The sequence below is a fragment of the Sciurus vulgaris genome (genome assembly GCF_902686455.1).
Source record: "Sciurus vulgaris genome assembly, contig: HiC_scaffold_625_arrow_ctg1, whole genome shotgun sequence".
Taxonomy (NCBI): Eukaryota; Metazoa; Chordata; class Mammalia; order Rodentia; family Sciuridae; genus Sciurus; species Sciurus vulgaris.
The window spans coordinates 74,459-99,077 of record NW_027632394.1 but is presented as its reverse complement, the minus strand read 5'-3'; the positions used below and the strand labels follow the sequence as shown (position 1 = coordinate 99,077).

The window sequence follows — 24,619 nt, the reverse complement described above, 5'->3', positions numbered from 1 at the left end:
TTCTGTTATTTTTCCTCCCCCCCAACACTGCCACCCTCTTTTTCCTCTATACAGTCCCTCCTTTCTCCATTCTTGCCCCTCCCAACCCCTATTATATGTCATCATCTGCTTATCATCGAGATCATTTGTCCTTTGGTTTTTTGAGAATCTCACTCAGCTGAGTGGCTTATCTCACTCAGCATGATATTCTCCAATTTCATCCATTTTCCTGCAAATGCCATAATTATAATATTCTTTATAGCTGAGTAATATTCCATTATATATATATATATATATATATATATATATATATATATATATATATATATATATATCACACAGTTTCTTTATCCACTTTATCCATTCACCAATTGAAGGACATCCAAGTTGGTTCCACAGTCTGGCTATTGTGAATTGACCAGCTATGAACATTGATGTGGCTGTATCTCTCTAGTATGCTGATTTCAAGTCCTTTGGGTATAGGCCAAGTAGTGGGATAGCTAGGTCAAATGGGGGTTCCATTCCAACTTTTCTAAGGAATCTCCACACTGCTTTCCAGAGTAGTTGCACTAATTTGCAGCCTTACCAGCAATGTATGAGTGTACCTTTTTCCCCACATCCTCTCCAACACCTATTGTTGCTTGTATTCTTGATAATTGCAATTTCTATTTGGGGTGAGATGGAATCTTAGTGTAGTTTTGATTTGCATTTCTCTTATTACTAAAGATGGTGAACATTTTTTCATATGTTTGTTGATTGCTTATAGATCTTCTTCTGTGAAGTGTCTGTTCATATCCTTAGCTCATTTGTTGATTGGGTTATTTGAATTCTTTGTGAAGAGTATTTTGAGTTCTTTATATATTCTGGAAATTAGTGCTCTATCTGAAGTATAAGAGGCAAAGATATTCTCCCACTCTGTAGGCTCTCTCTTCACATTGCTGATAGTTTCCTTTGCTGAGAGAAAGCTATTTAGTTTGAATCTATCCCAGTTATTAATTCTTGCTTTTATTTCTTGTGCTATGGGAGTCCTGTTAAGGAAGTCTGATCCTAAGCCAACAAGGTGAAGATTTGGACCTACATTTTCTTCTATAAGATGCAGGGTCTCTGGTCTGATTGCAAGGTCCTTGATCCATTGTGAGGTGATTTTTGTGCAGGGTGAGGGATAGGGGTTTCCTTTTATTCTGTTGCATATGGATTTCCAGTTTTCCCAGCACCATTTTTTGAAAAGGCTATCTTTTCTCCATTGTATATTTTTGGCAACATTGCCTAGTGTGAGAAAATTGTATTTATTTGGGTTTGTATCTGTGTCCTTTATTCTATACCTTTGATCTACCTGTCTATTTTGGTACCAATACCATGCCATTTTTGTTACTATTGCTTTGTAGTATAGTTGAAGTTCGGGTATTGCGATACCCCCTGTTTCATTCTTCCTGCTAAGGATTGCTTTAGCTATTCTGGGTTTCTTATTCTTCCAGATGAATTTCATAATTGCTTGCTCTATTCCTGTAAGGTACATCATTGGGATTTTAATTGAAATTGCATTGAACCTGTAAAGCACTTTTGGTAGTATGGCCATTTTGACAATATTAATTCTGCCTATTTAAAAATGTGGGAGATCTTTCCATCTTCTAACATCTTCCTCAATTTCTTTCTTCAGTGTTTTGTTGTTTTCTTTGTAGAGATCTTCTACCTCTCTGGTTAGATTGATTCTCATGTATTTTATTTTTTGGGGGCTATTGCAAATAGAGTAGTTTTCCTCATTTCCCTTCACATGTTTTGTTGCTTGCATATAAAAATGCTTAGATATATGCATTTTGATTTTTAGTCTGCTATTTTGCTGAATTCATTTATGAGGTCTAGAAGTTTTCTGGAATTTTTTTGGTTCCTCTAAATATAGACTCATGTCATCAGCAAATAGTGACAGCTTAAGTTCTGTTATGGGATGCAACTTAAGAACAGACTGATCACCACTGAAAAGTACAAATTTGAGAGTCTTTATTAAGGTGACCAGTTGACTGTCTCACACAATGCCCCAAAAAATGGCTATTGGGAGAACATCCCCGACCACAGTGTTCTTATACCAAAAATCACATTAATCATAAGCATCTGTTGCTACGATTTGAAATTACACATTAACATAATGAAATCATCAACAGAGGGGGAAGTGGGTCAAAATGACCCTTACCTAGTAACAAACTAAAGAATGGTTACTAACATTCACACAATCACCATTCATATAGTACATTGTTTAGGAGCAATAGGGAACAAAAGAGAGCAATGTTTCTTTACATAGGAATCATCATTCTGTAGTGTTAATCATGTCACACTAAGTAACTGCGATGGGCACATAAGCGGGGTGTTCCCATGGGAGAATCTTATTTCCTACATAACATTTTGCTCTGAGAATCCAGAGTCTGTTTAGTCATTTACCTTAGAGTCTGGTCTGTAACATTCTCATGGAGACAGATCTGTCAGCCCATTACATTCCCCAGTGGTTTTTTGTACTTAATCAAATCATTGATTCATTAGTAGTGTAAGATAAAAAACATGATTAATATTTTTTCAGTCTTATGTTAGACAGTGGTTGGGGTCTCTGAGGTCTGTCCATTTTTCTGTTGTCTTAACTCAGATGTGATTAATTCATGTTATGAGTAAGGTCCCTTCCATTTCAGCTGGGTGTTAGTCCTTTATGGATCAATTTGATGTAAACATAGTCCTCTGACTGAAATGGGTGTTGGAAATTAGTTGTCTCTTGGGGCTGGTTCTCTCATAAGTTGAACAAGTTAGAGAGACTAACAACAGGTTAGAACAGGAACAGGTTGTACGTAAGGGTGGAGGAAGGGCTCTGAAACATTACCATTTTAATTTCTCAGAGGTCATTTGTCTCCAACTTTCTGGACCCAAACTTGCCTTTATTTTTGTGTTTTAACCCAACTTACCTATCTATATTGACTGTCTTTTAAAAATTTTTATTATTACTTCTCTAATTTTAGGGACTTTTTACTGCTGTGAGATAAAGGGTGATGACTGCCTTTGCTGCTTAAAACTGAGAGGGGGGACATGGGGTGGGGTAAAGCAGTAAAATTTCCTTTTATAAATTGGGTCTTTCTAGGGGTAAAAGTCTTGATTTATGAAAGAAACAAAAAACCATGAGTACAAAATATATAGCATTTGGAACATGTCAATGAATATCATGAAGCTAATAGAAATTAATAATCTCTTACCAGGAAATGGAAGAGCTGAGATATTGTTTACATAAAAAAGCCTAACAAAGTCTAAGAAGGCTGGGGAAGATACAGCCTTAATTGTAAACCTTAACACTGTTGGAGTTATCAAAAATATAAACACAACATTTAGTTAAGTTACTTACTGTTATCTGATTTTTGTAAAATATCATGTGATATTTTGTTTAGTATGGCATGTGATCTTTGTTTAGTAGATATCCTTTTATTTTTGTTACTCAGGGTTAGAGAATTGTACTAGCAAATATTGATTAAGTCTACCTGTATCAGCAGTTAGAAATATCTGTAGGCCTTAAACTGACTAAAAATATAATTGAGAGTTTCTTTTGATAATTATCAGGCATTTTTGTCTAAGAATTTTTTTTGTTACCTTTAGTTCTACTTATTTTGGGGGAGCTAACACAAGTGTACATCCCAAGTTACATTAAAATAACTATTGTTTAGTTTTTAAAATGTCCAGGAATGACTGTGTTTTGGTTTTAACTGTTTTGCTAGGTGTTTAAGATCAAGCTGGTCAAATTGGTCTTCTTCCTATCTGCTGTTAAGAGACAGTTGATTTCCCACAGGGGTCACTCTTGGGGAACTTGAGAGCAGCTTCTTAGCTCCTTTAGTGCCATTCACCTGGTAGGGTCTCCTTGATGAGATGGCTTCCTTTGGAAGCATTAGGGATATCTCCCTTTCCCAAGGACCCTCCTCTGCAGCAAGTGCACTGATTGGCTTCTTATTCTCTAGAGGTCTCATCAATGTTCCTGATCAGAAGTATATGTGGCCCAGAGTTGCAAAGCTTCTTAGAGAAGTTCTCTTGTTCCCTGGGTTTAGGCTGACTCTGATGGCAAGAGCCAAATATTGATCTCTTGACCCCATTATTTCAATCTCAATCTTTAACTTTTGATCTTAAACATCCAGCATGTCAGTTTCATCAGTCATAGAGTAAGAGTACTGGGTTTTAATTTTAATGTCTATGACTTTACTGGGGTCTATATTATCTGACCTATAGGTGATGACTTATTATCTCAATTTAGATTTTTCTTGAAGCAGTACCTCTGTAAAACATTAATCAATCAACAATTACAGAGTTTACAAGGAAAATACAAAATGGAATTAACAACAGTAAAAACATATTTAGTTGCGTAATAGCTATCTTAAATTTTGACTGAGCTATATATTACATCCCATGTTTGAGATTACAGTAATTTTACAATAAAAAACCAATCTTTTGAATATAACTTTAAATGAACTGAAGTCTGACTTATTTTGGAACCTCTGTAACATGTAGTAAGGTAGGAGGCAGAACCTTATCTCAGGTAAGGCAGGGCTCTTCATAAATATATGAATGTTAGTTAACATACTATGATATTACACCTAAAGTATGAATCAAAGAAAGCTGAGAGAGCTTTTAATTTTCCTTTTGTGTAGTGAAGTGGCAAAATATTTTTTCTGTTCCATGATATTAACCTTTAAACATATCAGACTCTTATTATCTTTTAGAAATACATTTACATTTTTATCCCAGTGCAGAAAAAAACATAAGGTTCAGGTCTGGTTATGGAACACTAAATGGTATAAATAAAACCCCAATTAAATTTCTTATTCTGGTAAGTGTAAAATTACCATTACAACTTTAGGTTGAAGAACACCAGCTTGATAAAATGTTCTTTTAAACCTTTTAAAGACTTGTACACCTGGAAGATATGAACACATTTAATATATAAATAAGAGTAATAGAATCATAATTACATTGATGTTTTTATGTTAACCATGTTTAGCTTTTAAAGAAAATTTAGACTTTGTAATGTAGTACAATACTGTAAAATAACAGTTGCTGTTTAACCAGAATTGTACAAACCCTTAATTTTTAAGACTAATTCCTGTATAAAATAAAACTTAACAAATACAATGTTAAGAGTAAATTAATATTTTAAGAATTATTGGTCATTGTAGCAAATATACTGAAATTTGGTTTATATCAGTACATTAATATTTGACCTTAGGAAAAAACCTTGAATAATTTTAACTGCTGTGTTACTTCTATATACACATAAACCTTTCAAAATTTACCCTTAATTAACACTTTTTAATTATTTAATTAGACACTCTAGTTGTTTACTTAGATGTATTACAGCTTTATTTTATCACATAAAGACTTTTTTATCTAGAAACATTTTTAGGAAATATATTTTTATATTTAAAACCTTATAATATTTTAATCTGTTGACCTCCTTTTTAAAATTTATATTCTGAAACAACTATTATGAAGTTTTGAATTTAGATAAATTACTCCATTTTCATCTAATGAAATACTTTGTTACTTACAGAATTCTATTTAAATACAGTTTAAACTTTTGGACCCTTTATATAGAATAATACCTGTTAAGATTTTTAGTAATCTTGTTTTCAGTGATAACATGAAGTAAACTTAAATTCTTTTTTTATTTACCAATTTATGAAAACACTAAAAATGTTTTAAGTATATTTAAGTGGAATTTTAGAAGTTAAGACTACTTGATGTTATATTTAACAGCATTTTAATTCTTTAAACCAATAGGATATCTCTAACAAACACACCCATGAACAATCCTATATATGTTAAACCTAATTTAGTTATTTTTTTAAGAATGAAGATATCAGAAAACTATATTGAGCTGTATTATTCATTTCTTTCCTGTTGAAGAAAAACCTAGAAACAATAGATATTAGATATTTTATAAAATTAACATTTTATTTACTTTTTTACCACCTGGAAACAAAACTGTGTTAGTAACTTGAAAACCATACTTTTGTTTACCCAATTTAATAACATTTTAAATCATCTAAATAAAAACATTTGGATCCATTTTTTTTTATTTTTAATTTATGAGCTCATATGTCAATTTTGGTACCAAATATATGTAGACATAATAATACACTGGTTTACATATACATAAAATAAACAGATGGACAAAGGCCTTATAGCTTATTTTTAAAACCCATTAAATTGAGAGTTAACCCTTGTAAACTGGCCTCTGAATGAAACAGAGCATTAAAAAAACTTTATATTTGGATAAAATAGGTCTGATAAAAAAATTAACTTAAGCACACCAGATCAAAATTATGTACTGAAAAAAATAGAATTTTAAAGTTTTTTGGACTCCATCCTTATGTGGTCCCTCTCATTGGAGATAAAAAGAAATTAAGAGAATAAGCCAAATGTTATGCCCTGTCCTTCCCTGAAGGAGTTTGAAAAAGAGACAGCAAGGGAGCTGCTTCCATTGGTCTCCTGGGAGAGCTATCTCAGTTTGGGGTCTTGTTCTAAACCAGTTTTTCTGGTCTTTTGGATAGCAGCCATCAAAATTTTAGCCTGGCATTTTAGTGGACCAACTACTTATAGTTAGAAGTTCCTATTGGCAGCAGTTTACATGCTTCAGCGAACATGGCTAAAAACATTCATAACCATTTTTTTTACCCAAATTTGACTATAAAACATTTGATCAGGATGTTCAGGATGCCCAAAGACAATTTGGTGAACCCCTGAGAGGGCCATCTGACCTCAAAAGTTGGTCATTATCTCTCACAGAATTTAGAGAGAGAAAAGACATTGCAGTGGGTTTCATAATCACTGGCTCTCTTCTGGAATTCCTGGAAATTAGTTAACTTGCACTGGAGGGGAGTACATGACTGATATGAGAGAGACTGACCCGTGCTTATGCTTAAAGGCAACAAAAAACAGAAAAGAACAAACACAGAACAGATAAAATACCAAAGACACAGACAAGTGGCCACTCCAGATTCCAGACCAGAGGAACTGAGCAATGTCTTGCCAGTCCCTGACTCAGGAAGTAATGCTGCGTTCAGCCTTCTTCAGAGTCGCCAGATGTAGATCTGCCAGAAACAAACTTACCAGTCCCCCAGGGGGTGGAGAAAATGGTGACTCTCAGAGAATTTATTTCACTCCTGGGGTGGGGCTTTACAGACCATGCACCCTGGGGCTGAGGAATGTCTCTCAGAGGTGTTCCCCTAGGAGCAATGTTGTGGCCTCTCCCCTCCACAGGAATTTCCAGGTCAGTGTTGAGAGGTGATTGCTCACCAGGCAGTGAGGATCTCGCTGGGGCCTCCAAATGTTTTGGGGCACAACTTAAAAACAGACTGATCACCACTGAGAAGTCCAAATTTGAGAGTCTTTATTAAGCTGGCCAGCTGACTGCCCCACACAATGCCACAAAACATGACTATTGGGAGAACAGCCTCAAACAGAGGGTTGTAAGGATTCTTATACCCAAAATCACATTAATCATAAGTGTCTGTTGCTATGATTCAAAATTACACACTAACATAATGAGATCATAACAGAGGGGGAAGTGGGTCAAAATAACCTTACCTAGGAACAAACTAAATAAAGGTTACTAACATCCACACAATCACCATTCACATGGTTCTTGTTTAGGAGCAACAGGGATGAAAATAGCAATGTTTCTTTACATAGCAATTATCACTCTGTGTTTTTAAACATGCCACACTAAGTAACTGATAATGGGCTCAGGGGCTGGATGTTTCCATGGAAGAAGTTTTTTCCCTATATAACATGGATTCTCAGAGCAAAATGGAGTCTGTTTAGTCATTTCCCTTAAAGTCTAGCCAATAACGTTTTCATGGAGACAGATCTGTCAGCCCATCACAGTTCCTCTTTTCATATTTGTATCCCTTTAATGTCTTTAGTCTGCCTAATTGTTCTGGCTAGAGTTTCTAGGACAATGTTGAATAGAAGTGGTGAAAGAGGACATCCCTGTCTTGTTCCCATTTTTAAAGGGAATGCTTTCAGTTTTTCTCCATGAAGAATGACGTTGGCCATGGGGTTAGCATAAATAGCCTTTAAAATGTTCAGGTATGTTCCCACTATCCTTATTTTTTCTAGTGTTTTGAGCATGAAGGGGTGTTGTATTTTGTCAAATGCTTTCTCTGTATCAATTGAAATAACCATATTATTCTTATACTTAAGTCTATTGACATGATGGATTACGTTTATTGATGTACGGATGTTAAACCATCCTTGCATTCCAGGGATGAAACTCACTTGATCATGGTTCACGATATTCTTAATATGTTTTTGGATATGGTTTGTCAATATTTTTTTAAGGATATTTGCATCTATATTCATCAACTCCTTTTCCTGGTTTGGATATGAGGGTGATATTAGCTTCATAGAATGAGTTCGGTAGGGTACCCTTCTTTCTAGTTCCTGGAATACTTTGAGAAGTATTGGAATGAGTTCTTCTTTGAAGGTCTTGTAGAACTCGGTTGAGAATCTGTCTGGTCGTGCGCTTTTCTTGGATGGTAGATTTTTATTGGCTTCTTCTGTTTCATTGCTTGATATTTTATCTGTCTAAATTGTGTATGTCCTCTTTATTCAATTTGGGAGGAGCATATGTCTCTAGAAATTTGTCAATGTCTTCGGTAGTTTCTATTTTGTTGGAATACAGATTTTCAAAATAGCTCCTCATTATGTTATGTATCTCAGAGGCATCTGCCATGATATTTCCTTCATCAGAACTTTTAGAAATTTGAGTTTTCTCTCTCTTTCTCTTTGTTAGTGTGGCTATGTGTTTGTCTATTTTGTTTACTTTTTCAAAAAACCAACATTTTGTTTTGTCAATTTTTTGAATTGTTTCTTTTGTTTCAATTTCATTAATTTCAGCTCTGATTTTAATTATTTCCTGTCTTCTACTACTTTTGCTGTTATTCTGTTCTTCTTTTTCTAGGGCTTTGAGCTGTAATGTTAGGTCATTTAGTTGTTGAATTTTCATTCTTTTCTGGAATTCGCTCCATGCAATGAATTTTCCTCTTAGTACCACTTTCATAGTGTTCCAGAAATTTTGATATGTAGTATCATTGTTCTCATTGACCTCTCAGAATTTTTTTTATCTCAACACTGATTTTTTTCTGTTATCCATGTTTCATTTAATAGCATATTAGTCTCCAGGTGTTGGAGTAATTTCTCTTTTTTATTTTGTCATTGATTTCTACTCTTAGTCCATTATGATCTGATAGAACAGAAGGCAGTATCTCTATTTTTTTGCATTTCCTAAGCATTGCTTTGTGGCATAACATATGGTCTATTTTCGAGAAGGTTCCATGTGCTGCTGAGAAGAAAGTGTATCCACTCACTGATGGATGGAATATTCTATATATGTCTATTAAGTCTATGTTATTGATTGTGTTTTTGAGTTCTATGGTTCTTTTGTTGGTTTTTGTTTGGAAGATCTATTCAGTGGTGACAGCACTGTGTTAAAATCACCCAGAATTATTGTTTTGTGGTCTATGTGATTCCTAAAATTGAGAAGGATTTGTTTGATGTACAGGGATGCACCATTGTTTGGGACATAAATATTTACTATTATTATGTCTTCTTTATTTATGGTTCCCTTAAGCTGTATGAAATGTATATCTTTATCCCTTCTGATTAACTTTGGCTTGAAGTCCACTTTACCTGATGTAAGTCCATGTGCATGGTAGGTTTTATTCCATCCTTTCATCTTTAGTCTGTGGATGTCTTTTTCTATGAGATGAGTCTCTTGCAGGCAGCATATTGTTGGATCTTTCTTTTTAATCCTTTCTGCCAGTCTATGTCTTTTGATGGATGTTTTTAGGCCATTTACATTCAGGGTTATTATTGAGATATGATTCATATTCCCAGTCATTTGGACTTATTTTTGGTTTTTAAGTTGGCTTTGTTTCTCCTTTGAGTGGTTTTTCTCTAAAGTAGTTCCTCCCTTTGCTGACCTCCATTGTTGTTCTTCATTTCCTCCTCATGGACTATTTTGTTGAGAACATTATGTAGCGCAGACTCTCTATTTGTAAATTCTTTTAACTTTTGTTTATTATGGAAGAATTTTATTTCATCTTCAAATCTGAAGGTAGTTTTTCTGGGTATATGATTTTGATTGGTAACCATGTTCTTTCAGGGATTGAAATATTTTGTTTCAGGGCCTTCTAGCTTTTAGAATCTGGGTTGATAAGTCAGCTGCTATCAATATTGGTCTCCCCCTATATGTAAACTGATGCTTTTCTCTCGTGACCTTCAAAATGCTATCTTTATTTTAAATGTTAGGCATTTTCATTATAATGTGACTTGGGGTGGATCTGTTGTGATTTTGTGCATTTGGTGTTCTATAAGCCTCTTGTATCTGATTTTCCACTTTATTCTTCAGGTTTGAGAAATTTTCTGATATTATTTCATTGAATAGTTTGTTCATTCCTCTGGTTTGTATCTCTGTGCCTTCCTCAATCCCAATAATTCTTAAATTTGGTCTTTTCATAATGTCCCATAGTTCCTGGAGATTCTGTTCATGACTTCTTACCACATTCTCTGTTTGGGTAACTTTATTTTCAAGATTAAATATTTTGTCTTCATTGTTTGTGGTTCTGCCTTCCAAGTGGTCTAGTCTTTTGGTGATGATTTCAATTGAGTTTTTTATTTGGTTTATTGTTTCCTTCATTTCAAAGATTTCCATTTTTTTTTTTTTTTGGAGACTATCTCTTTGTTGAAATGATCTTTTACTTCCTGCAGTAGCTCTTTAAACTGCTTATTGGTATTATCATTCATTGCCTGCATTTGCTCTCTTTTCTCATCCTTTGCTTTGTGAAACATCTTAATCATGTATAATCTGAAGTCCTTCTCTGACATTTCTTCTATCATACTGTCATTGAATTATATTAATATAGAATCTAGATTTGTTTGGAGCATTTTCTTCCTTTGTTTTTTCATGTTGTTCATGTACCTTCCCCTCTAGCAGTGCAGATCTGGGGAATTGCAGATTTCATCCTATAGGCTTATATTGGCTCAATAGGTTTCCAGAAACTTTTCTTTAAGGGGAGATCATTATTAGTAGTGCCCAATTCAGACACTATGCAGTCCTAGACCAAATAGCCCCTATGAGGACAATAACAAAATTGTCATAATAAACAGAATGAGTTCAAATATTATCTTCAGTAAAACAAACAGATTTGCATAAGGTATGCAGTTTCTAATGGATGACAAAGAGGATGCAGGGGGATGTAGAATGTGGCTGTTAATGGTATATGAATAGAATATACAGAATTTCTATATAATAGAATGAGTGAAAGTGTTATCAAAAGAAATTGGATGTTAGCAGACAAAAAAGGGAGAAGGAGACTCTGAGGAAACAGGTAAACAAATGGAAAAGAGAGCAAGGAAAGTAAAGAAATAAAAACTTAAAAATTTTCAATAAGAAAAAAATGAAAATCTACAATATAACAGACATACGGTAATGAAACCTCCCAGTGTTCAGTAGCCTGATGCATGAGAGGTACCTGACATTGAGCTTCAAGTCTCCAGCAGTCGTCTCAGGATGGGACGTGCCCCACCTAAACATCGGAGCTCCAGCTTCCAGAATTTTCCAAGATAGCTCCTCTGGCTTCCAAATATTTTGGCAAATGGGGAGCTGCAGCTATGGTGTGGACATGGACAGCTGGAGGTCCTGGAGTTTGGGTGTGGTTGTTCAGGCAGGGGTCCTGGAGTTTGGGTGTGTTTGGTGTGGTTGTGGGATCCTGGAGGCCAGGTCCAGTCGGTCTGGAGTCCTGGTGATAGGGTTCAGCCAGTTGGTCTGGTGGTCCTGGAGGCAGGGAGCAATAAGTCGATGTGAGGGTCCCAGAGGTATGAAGTCATTGGTCAAGCTGAGTGCTCCTGGAGATGGGGCTCAGTCAGTCTGTCCAGGGGTCCTATGGGGCCTGGCTCTTTTCTCAATATGGCATCAGCCACATGTAATCAAACCTGCAGGTACTGTAACAGTGAACTTCTATGCAAGAGCAGGCAGCTGGTACTCCACTGGGAGTCGGTGATCAGTTTACTGACTGTTGTTGGACAATCAGGTGGTGAACCTCGTGTGTTGTGTGATGGATAGGTGTAAGGCAGGTGAGAGGCAGGCAAATGGCGGATGATAGGCACCTGACAGTGAGCACTCTGCACCCAAAAAGGCGTCAATATGCTGGCAGATTGCAGGTTGTCACAGCAGACAAATGGGGTAAACAGCAGGGGATTGATAAGCAGCAAAACTGCCTCACCAAGAAACAGATATCCTCTGCTTGAAACCAGAGTTACAGTGTGACAAGGAATGTAGCCTCCCTATAGTCTGCCATCTTGGATCTCCCTTGTGCTTATTTTTGAGGTATGTGGTATTGGAGTATTGATTCATGTATACATTGAGTAGTGATCAATTTAGACAATTAGCATATCATGTACTCAAACTTCTTTATGTTGAGTATATTCAAAATTGTGTCTGAATTCTAATTGGTTTGACATATATAATGCATTATTTTTAGTTATATTAAAATGTTCAATGTCATTAATCATCAGGAAAATGCAAATCATAACCACAATGAGAAACTACTTCACCCTGTGAGAACAGATATTAGAAAAAGACAAAAAAAACTAACAAATGTTAGCAAGGATGTGGTGAAAGGGGAATTCTGATATACTGCTGGCAGGAGTAAATTGGTCCAAACATAATGGAAAACAGGATGGAGTTTCCTCGAAACACAAAGCTAGAACTGCTGTACAATTCAGCAATCCCATTAAATGAAGGGACATCCACATGTCACAGAGATATCCCTACTCATGTGTTTATTGCGGCACCATTCACAGTACCCAAAATTTGGAACTAACCTAAATGTCCATTAGCAGATGAAAAAAGAAAGTGTGTTGTATGTGCACAATGGGATACTATTCAGTCATAAGACAACATGAGTAAGCATTAGAAATATACAGAAGTCAGTAAGATGAAGGGGAAGCAGCAAGTGATTCTAAGAAGCATGTGAGCAGAAGGAAAAGCAAGTGAAATTGCTACTTCAGAAGCTGAGTGAAGAGTATTTCAAGGAAAAAGTGATCTACTGTGTCAAGGGTTTCTGAGAGGTTAACTAAAATGTGAATTGACAATCTCTGGACATCACAGAGATCACTGGTGAACCTGGCATAGTGGCTGAGTAGGTTCAAGACTAGAGAAAATCTAATCATGAAGAAATGCTTTCTAGCCTTTTCCAGGCTAGAGATATGTTGTAAGGTACTGTCCTCTGAGGGTGGGTGGCAGCAGCAAGTCACAACTCCCCAGTTCCCCAGGCGAACATAAGTGTAAATATCTAATACTCTACAGTGTTCTATGTTGTCAGTGTTGTTTAGACATAGATATTCAATAAATTACATGAAGTATTCAATAGTTTTTCATAAAATATTTTTATGTTAGATTATTTTGCCTGAGTTGACTATTGTAAGTATTGTGAGATCATTTAATGTAGGGTGGGCTAAGCTGTGATGTTTGGTTTGTTAGGTCTGTTAAATACATTTTTTACTTACATGATATTTTCAATTTGTGATGGGTTTATAAGAATGCAGTCACTTTGTAAGTCCAGTAGTGTTTGTACTATGAAAATTGCTATACTAACCTAGAATGCAGAATTAGCTTGAAAATGAGGAAAGTAAATTGCTATATGTTCTCTAGTACTTCAGTGCCTTTGTTGTATTTTTGAACCACTCTCTTGTATTTTTTCCTTACACAGCAAGTGAACTACATAACCTCTTCCAGCCATTTATGCTGAGGAGTGTAAAAGCTGAGGTAGCTACAGAACTTCCCAAGAAGACAGAAGTAGTGATATACCATGTCATGTCAGCTTTGCAGAAAAAATATTACAAGGCTATCTTGGTGAAAGACCAAGGTAATCAGAGGAAACTTCATCCATTTAGAAACTAAATGAGGATGTGATTTGGGGGCAGGGAAATATTTATAATGCACTCACTTTGTATAGCAAGAATATAGGGTAATATTTTGTATTCTGAATGATACTCAGGTCACCTGCAGTAAGAAAATGGCAGTGTTAAGTGTATCAGACTTAGTTGTTGCATGATGAAACTTCCCTTTTCCTTTTGCCTAGTTTTTTTCTTATTCCTTACAAGAAAGCAAATAGAAAGCAAATACTTTTAAATATCCATTCATGCCCTTTGTCCTCCATTTGCTTTTTCACCCCTCTTAAATGCACAATAGAAGTTAAAGAAGAAAATTTCAGAAATTTCCAGTCATTATAACAAGCCACCCCCAAGTTCAAATTATAGACCTTCTTCTCAAAACAAAGTGATGTATAGGAAAGTTCCATGTGGATATGCTATTAATTCTCAGTTGCAGATGAACCTCTTGGGGTTACAATAAATTTGAGGAATGTCCAATAAAATTAGTAAGGTTATTTATAAAGTGTTGGGTTTGTTTTTTGTTTTTGGTTTTGATTTGTTAGTCCATTTTTCTTTCTCTCTTCAAAATTACAGATTCATTTGAAAATGAGATAGCAAAGAAAGTTAAACTTCAGAATATCTTATCCCAGCTTCAAAAGTATGTGGATCACCCATATTTGTTTGATGGTTTTCCCCGACATTGTTTTTCTTTAGTAGTTCTGGGTCCAAAATCAAAGCAGAATTCTTCAAAAAAAAAAAAAAAAAAAAAAAAAAAACTATCTGTATCTACCGTATGTATTTTGCTTATTCTCATTTTCTCTATATTATCTAATGTTATTCAGATTTCTTCAGATGTTCCTGTAATATTCCTTATGGCTATGTTTTTCTTTTTCTCTCTTAATCTAAGATCCATAGGTTCTATATTGCATTTACCATGTCTCTATTTTTCTGCAATTTAGAAATGTTTTTAAGTTTTTGGGGGGGTGTGAGGAGGGGACCTTTTAGTCTTTCATGATGTTGACAGTTATGGAGCATAAAACTGGTAGCTTTACAGAATGTGTCATAATCTGGATTTCTCTGAGCATTTCTTCGTGATTAGATTTTCTCTAGTCTTGAACCTACTCAGCCACTATGCCAAGTTTACCAGTGATCTCTGTGATGCCCAGAGATTGTCAATTCACATTTTAGTTAACCTCTCAGAAACCCTTGACACAGTAGATCACTTTTTCCTTGAAATACTCTTCACTCAGCTTCTGAAGTAGCACTTTCACTTGCTTTTCCTCCTGCTCACATGCTTCTTAGAATCACTTGCTGCTTCCCCTTCATCTTACTGACTTCTGTATGTTTCTAAGCACTGCTTTAGTGCCTTTGTACAAAACTGATGTATTGCGTTCTCATTTTCATTCAAATAATGTTTTTTTTTTTTTTTTTACACACTCTGATAGACAATTCTCTGGCCATGGAGGCTCCAGTACAGAAAGAATGCAAAAGGTTTGCTGTACTTGTGTTAAAAACTTTTTGCCAAGCAGCACTGTGAACTATTTAAAAGTTTAACAGTATCTTAAGCAGATGCACATTAGAATATTATTTTTAGGGAAGAAGAGACATTAGGAATGTAGATTTTGAAGGAAAACTTCAAGAATATTCTTTAAGTTTTTAAAATTTGTTCTAATTAGTTGTACATGATGGTAGAATGTATTCATACATTTTGATAGCTAATACATAAATAAAGTATAATTTCTGATTTTTCTGATGATACATGTAGGATCACATTGTTCATGCAGTCATGTGTGTACACGAGGTAAAAATATCTGTTTTACTCAACTGTCCTTCTTACCCCCATACCCCTTCCCTTCCATTCACTCCCTCTACCTAATGTAAAGTAACTCTATTCTTCCTCTACCCCACCTTATTGTGAATAAACAACTGCATATCAGAGAAAACATTTGGCCTTTAATTTTGGGTGTTTGACTTATTTCACTTAATATGACATTCTCTAACTCCATCCATGTACCAGCAAATGCCATAATTTCATTCTTTTTTTAAAACTGAGTAGTATTACATCATATATACATACCATATTTTCTTTATCCATTCATCTGTTGAAGGGCATCTAGGTTGGTTTTATAGTTTAGCTATTGTGAATTGAGCTGCTATAAACATTGACGTGACTGCATCACTATAGTATGCTGATTTTAAGTCCTTTAGGTATAAACCAATGAGTGGGATACCTGAGTCAAATGGTGGTTCTATTCAAAGTTTTCTGAGGAATCATCATACTGCTATCCATAATGGTTGCACCAATTTTCATTCCCAGCAGAAATGTATGAGTGTACCTTTTTCCTCATATCCTTGTCAACATTTATTGTTGCTTGTGTTCTTGACAATTACTATTCTAATTGGAGTGAGAAGAAATCCTAGAGTAGTTTTGATTTGCATTTCTCTAATTGCTTGAAATGTTGAACATTTTTTCATGTGTTTGTTGATCGATTGTATAACTTCTGTGACATGTCTGTTAGCCCATTTATTCATTGGGTTATTTGCTTTTGGTGTTAAGTTTTTTGAGTTCTTTATATATCCTAGAGATTAATGCTTTATCTGAGGTGCATGTGGTAAAAATTTTCTCCCACCCTGCAGGCTCTCTCTTCACATTAATGATTGTTTCTTTCCTGAGAAGCTTTTTAGTTTGAATCCATTTCATTTACTGATTCTTGATTGAACATATTGCACTTTAGGGGTCTTGTTAAGGAAATCAGATTCTAGGCTGACATGGTATGGATTTGGGCCTAGTTTTTCTTCTATTAGGCCTGAGTCTTTGATCTTCTTTGAGTTGAGTTTCATGCAGGGTGAGAGATAAAGATGTAATTTTATTTTGTTATATGTTCTTTTTATTATTCCCAGCACCATTTGTTAAATAGGCTGTCTTTTCTCCAGTGAATATTTTTGGCACACTTGACTAGTATGAGATAACTGTTTTATGTGGGTTTGTCTCCATGTCTTCTAGTCTGTACTATTGGTTTATGTGTCTGTTTTGGCACCAAACTATCCTGTTTTTATTACTATACCTCTGTAGTATAGTTTAACATCTGGTAATGTGATGTCTCCTCCTTCACTATCCTTGCTAAGGATTGCTTTAGCTATTCTGGATCTCTAATTTTTCCAGATGAATTTCATGATTGTTTTTTTCTAGTTCTATGAAGAATGTTATTGGGATTTTAATAGGAATTGCATTAAATTTGTATAACACTTTTGGTAGTATGGCCATTTTGACAATATTAATTCTGCCTTTCCAGGAGCATGGGAGGTCCTTCCATCCTCTAATGTCATCTTCAGTTTCTTTCTTTAGTGTTCTATAGTTTACATTGTAGCGTTCTTTCACCTCTTTTGTTAGATTGATACCTATTTTTTTTTTAGGCTACTGTGAATGGAATAGTTTAGTCTCTTTTTGGGGGAGTGGGATAATATTCTTTATCTCTCTTTTATTGAATTCATTTCTAAAGTATAGGAAGGCATTTAATTTATGGGTATTGATTTTATATCCTGCTACTTTGCTGAATTTATTTATTAGTTCTAGAAGTTTTCTCATGGAATTTCTTAGATCTTCTAAATAAAGAATCATGTTATTGGCAAATAGTGATAGTTTGAGTTCCTCTTTATCTATTTGTATACCTTTAATTTCTTTCTCTTTCCTAATTGCTCTGGCTAAAGTTTCAAGGATATTTTTGCATAAAAGTGATGAAAGGGCATCCTTATTTTGTTACAGATTTTAGAGGGAATGCTTTCCAATTTTTCTCCATTTAGAATTATGTTGGCCTTGGGGTTAGCATATATGGCTTTTACGATGTTGAGGTATGTTCCTATTATACCTAAGTTTTTCTAGTTTCTCAAACATGATGGGGTCCTGTATTTTGTCAAATTCTTTTCCTGCATCTATTGAGATAATGATTCTTGTTTTTAAGTCTATTGATATGATGAATTACATTTATTGTTTTCCATATGTTGAACCAATTCTGCATCCCTGGGATTAACCACACTTGATAGTGGTACACTATCTTTTTAATATTTTTGGTAGAAATTTTCCAGCGTTTTATTGAGAATTTTTGCATCTGTTATTATTAGGGATATTGGTCTGAAGTTTTCTCTCCTTAATGTGTCTTTGTCTGATTTTGGTATCAAGGTGATATTAATCTCATAGAATGAGTTTGGAAAGGTCCGTCCTTCCATTTTATGGAATAATTTGAGGAGTATTTGTATTAATTCTTCTTTGAAGATCTTCTATAACTCAGCTGAGAATCCATCTGGTTCTGGAATTTTCTTAATTGGTAGATTTTGATGGCATTTCCTATTTTATTACTTAAAATTATTCTGTATAGATCATGTATGATTTCCAGAATCAGATTAGATAGGTCATATGTCTCTAGAAATTTGTTGATGTCTGCAGTATTTTCTTTTGTTGGAGTATGAATTTTCAGAATAGTTTCTAATTATTCTGTATTTCAGTTGGGTCTGTTGTGATATTTCCTTTTTAATCTTGTATTTTGATAATTCAGGTTTTCTCTCTCTTTCTCTTCATTTGTGTGGCTAGGGATTTATCAATTTTATTGATTTTTCAAAGAACCAAGTTTTGTTTTGTCAATTTTTTCAGTTGTTTCTTTTTCAATTTCATTGATTTCAGTTCTGATTTTAATTATTTCCTATTTTCTCCTGTTTTTGGTGTTGATTTGTTCTTCTTTCTCTAGGGTTTTGAGATATAATGTTAGGTCATTTATTTGTTGACTTTTTGTTCTTTTAATAAATGAGCTCAATGCAGTGAACTTTTCTCTTAGTACTGCCTTCATTGTGTCCCAGAGATTTTGGTTTGTTGTATCTGTATTTTCATTTACTCTAGGTAATTTTTTTATGTCATCCTTGATTTCTTCTACTATTCATTTGTCATTCAATAGTGTATTAGTCTCCATATGTTAGAGTAGCTTCTATTTTTAATCTTATCATTGATTTCTAATTTCAGTCCATTATGATCTGATAGACTGTGGGATATTATCTCCTTTTTTTTTGTATTTACTAAGAGTTACTTTGTGGCATAAGATGTGGTTTGTTTTAGAGAAGGATCCATGTACTGCTGAGAAAAAAGTGTATCACTCATTTATATATGAAATATTGTATATATGTCTGTTAAGTCTGTTTAATTGTATTATTGAGTTCTATAATTTCTTTATTTAGATTTTACTTAGATCTGTCCTGTAGTGAGAGAGATATGTTAAAGTCACCCAGTATTATTGTGCTGTAGTCTGTTTGATTCTTGAAATCATGAAGAGTTTGATGTACATAGATGCTCCATTGTTTGGGGCAGAAGTATTTATAATTATATGTCTTGCTGATGTATAATTCCCTTCAGTAGAATGAAATGACATTCTTTGTCCCTTCTGATTAACTTTGACTAAAAGTCCACCTTTTCTGATATGAGGATGGAAACCCCTGATTGTTTCCACAATTCATATGAGTGATATGTTTTTTCCCATCCTTTCACCTTCAGTCTGTGGATATCTTTGCCTATGAAGTGAGTCTATTGGAGACACCATATTGTTGGATTTTGTTTTTTACTCAAATCTGCAAGTCTATATCTTTTGCTTGATGAATTGGGACCAGTAACATTCAAGGTTATTACTGAGATATGATTTGTATTCATGATCATTTGGTTTATTTCTGGCTTTTAATTTGATGTAGTTTCTTCTTTGACTATTCCAATAGTGTAGTTTCTCCCTTTGCTTGTTTTCACTTTTTTTTTTTTCCTCTTCATCCTCATGGAATATTTTGTTGAGAATGTTGCATACTGGAGACTTTCTGATTGTGAAATTTTTTAACTTCTGTTTTTCATGGAAGGTTTTTATTTCATCTTCAAATCTGAAACTTAATTTTGCTGATTATAAACTTCTTGGTTGGCATCGATTTTCTTTCCAAGCTTGAAATATTTTGTTCCATGATCTCCTAGCTTTGTGTGTCTGGGTTGAGAAATCACTTGAGATCTGAATTGATTTTCTCCTATATGTAATTTGCTTTTTTTCTCACAGCCTTTAAGAATTTATCCTTATTCTCTATTTTAGTCATCCTCATTTTAATGTGTCTTGGTGTGGGTCTGTTGTAATTTTGTACATTTGAAGTCCTGTAAGCCTCCTGTATTTGATTTCCCATTTTATTTTTTAGGTTTGGGAAATTTTCTGATATTATGTCATTGAAAAGATTGTGCATTCCCTTGGTTTATACCTCTGCTCCTTCATCTATCCAAGTAACTCCTAAATTTGGTCTTTTTGTGTTTTCCCATAACTCTTGGAAGTTCTGTTCATGGATTTTGCTCATCTCCTCTGAATGATGAACTTCATTTTCAATAGTAAATAATATTGCCTTCATTGCCTGAGGCTCTGTATTCTAAATAGTTTAGTCTATTGGTGATGCTTTCCATTAGAAGTTAATTTGGTTTATGGATAACTTCATTTCAAGGATTTCTGCTTGTTTTTTTTCCCCCACAATCTCTAACTCTTTATTGAAGTGATCCTTCACATCCTGTATTTTCTCTTTGATTTCACTCTTTACACCATCATTTAATCATAGATCAGTTTAACTATGTACATTATAAACCCCTTTGTGGACATTTCTTCTACTGTTATATCAGTGGATTCTAATATTGGGGCATCCTGATTTCTTTGGGGCACTTTTTTTCCATAATTTTTCATGTTGCTTGTGTGTTTTCCCATCTAGTTGTATGAATCTGAGGTACTACAGATGCTACCCTGTAGAACTATATTGTCCCTGAATTTTTCTCATATACCACCATTAAGAGGGAGACCAACATCAACAGTACCCAGTACAAACAATACACAGCCTCAAATATAATAGCTTCCACCAAGGTGTCCACTGCCCTCTACCTATAAACAGCAATGATGAGTTCAATCACGGTCCAAAATATAAACAGAAAATTTGCCAAAAGGATTTGCAATCTCAAATATTGGACACTGAGAAATCAGAAATAGTGCAGGACATGATGTTCATGAAGGAGAAAGAGAGAAACCACAAGCAAAAATCCACAGGAAGAGTGGAAGAAGAACCAACAGAGATTGACTATTAGGGAGAGAAAAGTTAGAAATGGAATCCAGAGAAACAGACTAGGAAGAGGAAGAATACATATATATAAAGAGAAAAATAGTTAAAAATATAAGAATATACTGCTGAACTGCAAAAAATCATGCATATATCTCCATCCTCAACAAATTGGTACATGAAAAACACCATGCTCCAAATACAGTGGAGAGAGATGCCAGGGAAAAAAATAAAATAAAATAAATCTCAGGAGAAAATTGAAAAACTGTTTCTACTAGCATCCAAAAGCTTCTCAGCCCTACCCTGCCGGTGTCCAGCCCTAACAGGGGTCGTAGTGGTCACAGGTAATGGAGTAGGCATTGGCGAGGTGGAGAACAAAGCAACACAAACTCAAGGAATGGATGCTAAGTTCTAAATTTTATTTTTCCCAGCCAGATTTTTATGCATTAAAAGGTTGACAGTTACACATGAATTTCCAGAACAGAAAAAAATCACAAGGAAAAATAACAAAAATATCTTGAATAATCATTACTAGATCAGGCAATGAAGTATTCTAATTATTTTTAGTAATTGCTTTCTCATGATAACCTATAACTAAACAATAAGACATATTAATTTTTTTTTGTGGTGCTGGGGATCGAACCCAGAGCCTTGTGCTTGCAAGGCAAGCACTCTGAGCTATCTCCCCAGTCCAAGACATATTAATATCGCTTAATTAATCATAAAGGTTAAAGCAAGTTCTGCAGGGTTGAGTATTTACTCAACCCTGTGAGTATTTGCTCAACCCTGTTGAGTATTTACTCAACCCTGTGAGTTGTGTGGCTACTGCTGTGGTTAATAAGTGCTAGACAGTTTAAATTAACAATAATATGACATCATCTTCTACTGTGTGAACTTAACATTGAGGAACTTTTTCTCCGGGGGATAGGTGGCAAATAATATTTACAGCAGTCTGTAAATCCTAAACTTTAAGAAATAGAATATCTTGTACTCTTGTATGTATACTTTCTAACAAGATTATAACATGTCCTGATTTTACATCTAAATATACTGTGGGAGATAAAGGAGGGTCTAAATCCAGGGGCTTAAGAGGCATCCCTCTGTAAGGATGTTATGGCTCTCCATTAATTAAATAAACATTATCATAAGGTGTTTTAACTGTAGAAACTCTATTTTCTTTATTTCTTCTGTTCCTGTTAATCATTCCTGATGGGGTTGGAGTTATTTGCCTACATACTTCAGGTCATCTGAGAGTAGTCAACAGGAGATCGCCAGCTAGAATCTATTTCTGTATTTTCTCATAATATTCTTGGTTATTCAAAGTTTTATTACAAATGACTAAATCTGAAATCACTGTTCCATTAGAAGTCTTGTTTTTATATTTTAACCCTGGTGTTGTTAAGACCCCTGTTTTCAGGGAGAACACATAAAATATTAATAGTAAACCTACTCATATTAAGCAATCAAGGAAGGAAAGTCTGCAACCAAATTCCCAATATGATGAGATTTTGCAAACACCTTTATTACTCAGCAGAATCCTTGTCAAGCACTGAGGGGAATTGCAGGTGGCATAACACTACCCTGACTTTCCACAAGACTTCCTGGCCCAGAGAGGCCCTAACAGACCCAGTCACTATTCCACCAATCTGGGTCTCAGATGTCTTAGGTTTGACCATGTTTCAGTCCCAAGATCTCAACGATACTGGAATTTGGAAATACACCACCAGGGATGAGCAATCCTGAGAGACAATAACTAGATGGCAGCAACCAATCCCCCAGGAGGAAGACTCCAGGTACAGCCAAACCCACAGGCACCTGACACTCAACCCCCAGGTCCTGTTGGGTGTCCCCAGACAGGTGCATTTTGACTCCCCAAGATGGCAATAGCAGGAAACCCGCCATAATCTCATACCTCAGGCTCTGACTGGTGTCTCAAAATGGATGCAATCATGTGCAACCAAACCTGGATTCTCCCTGGCAGCAAACCCCTGCGCAGTAGTAGAAGTAGTAAGTGGCAGGGGTTGGTGACAGTAGGCACGTGCTCAGCAGCACCTTAGTCATCTGTGTTGCTGGCAGTGGTGGGGGATCAGCAGCCACAGTGGTGGCAGCTGTGGCTGTAACTGTAGTGGCAACCAGAGGTCCAAGTGACCTCCAGGGAGCAGCAGCACCTTTGTCAGGGGCAGCAATGTCAGTGGCAGCAGTGAAGACAGCATGAATGCCCAGAGAAAAGACCTCTGGTGTGCAGCAGCAGTGTGGGCAGCAGGAGCACCCAAAGAAAACACCTCCAGGTATCTGGGGCAGTGGTCTCAGGGGCACTTGTGCCCCAACTAAGAGAAGACCTCCAGGCAGTGACCCCTTCCAGAATATTCTGACTGCCACTCCATACCTTGAGAATCATTTATATACACCTAAGCCTGTTTCTTGATTCCTTTTATAGAGTGAGAGCCTTAGCATTTTATTTATGGATATCCTTGACATTTGGCATCTCCCTTTGCCTCAGTTTCCTAAAGAGTGGGTTTGATTCCTAGGCAAGTTTATATTAGGATTTTTGGATGTGCCAGGCTCTGCAATTGGTGTTAAGCTGCACTGAGATAGTAATGTAAGCAAATAGTTATAAAATGCCTCAAATAGATGTGACTAAGGGACATAATGGATTAAAAAGAGAATGGGTTCTCTTGCTGTTGCCTATCTATTAATTTTTCTACTCAAGAAGTTTGCCCTGAGTCAGGGCATGTGATTGGAAATGGGAACTTTCTTTTCCAGGTGTAGAGCCAGAGCCTTTTGAAGTTGGAGACCACCTGATTGAGGCTAGTGGGAAATGTCACCTGCTGGAGGAGCTTCTGGACTTTCTGCATTCCAAGTACAGGTATATGTACTGCTCTCGGCTGGTGACTCTTTAAAACCTAATTAATGAGGAACTTACTTATTTCATGAGCCTGATTCAAGTTTTCCTCTTTTATAAGATCCTAATTCAGGGTCAACTTTCACTGAAATTAAACACTCACACCGTTTTATCTCATACCACCCCACTCTTCCCCACTATGATTCTTTCTTTCCTGAATTCCTATACCATTTGGCAAGCCCTACCTTAATCTACTGCCCAGTTGATCAGTGTATGTTCACCTCATCCATCCAGCTATATTGTTTAGAGCCACAGGGACAGAGTCAGCATTGAGCATTTCTTTTATAATTGCCTGCTGGTACTTTGTACTAAATTGACACATAATAAAGGTTCAGTAAGCATTTATTCTTGTTAACCTGTGGGGTTTGATTTAAACTCAAGGGGTAATTGGAATAGTCTTTACCAGAAATGTGAGCTGAGTATCAGAAGACCAGAATTTCAAAATTGTCTCTTTAGGATGACTGTCCCAGGTGTGGCCTGAACTAACCTAAAACTTCAGATTTGGCAAAATTTTCCAATCTTTTGCAAGTTAAATAATTGCATGTATTAGTGTGCTTAATTTTCTTTGACATATCAATTATAGGTGTGTTAGAGATGGAGAAGAGCCCATAAATACCTTCCATCCAAGTTTTTTTATGTCTCAGACCCAGAAATGTCTTCTCCAAAGTCATATAGCTAGCCAATGTCAGAGATGAGATA

General features: G+C 35.4%; 1 pseudogene across 1 annotated transcript in view; it reads left to right on the top strand.

The window, feature by feature from the left end:
* Window positions 1-24,619, top strand: part of LOC306652866 (chromodomain-helicase-DNA-binding protein 1-like) — a 91,481-nt pseudogene that overhangs the window by 13,112 nt on the left and 53,750 nt on the right. Inside the window, exons 7-9 of the transcript in view lie at window positions 13,762-13,919; window positions 14,521-14,613; window positions 23,782-23,878. The product of the transcript in view is annotated as a chromodomain-helicase-DNA-binding protein 1-like (transcript). The remainder of the gene's footprint in view (window positions 1-13,761; window positions 13,920-14,520; window positions 14,614-23,781; window positions 23,879-24,619) is intronic.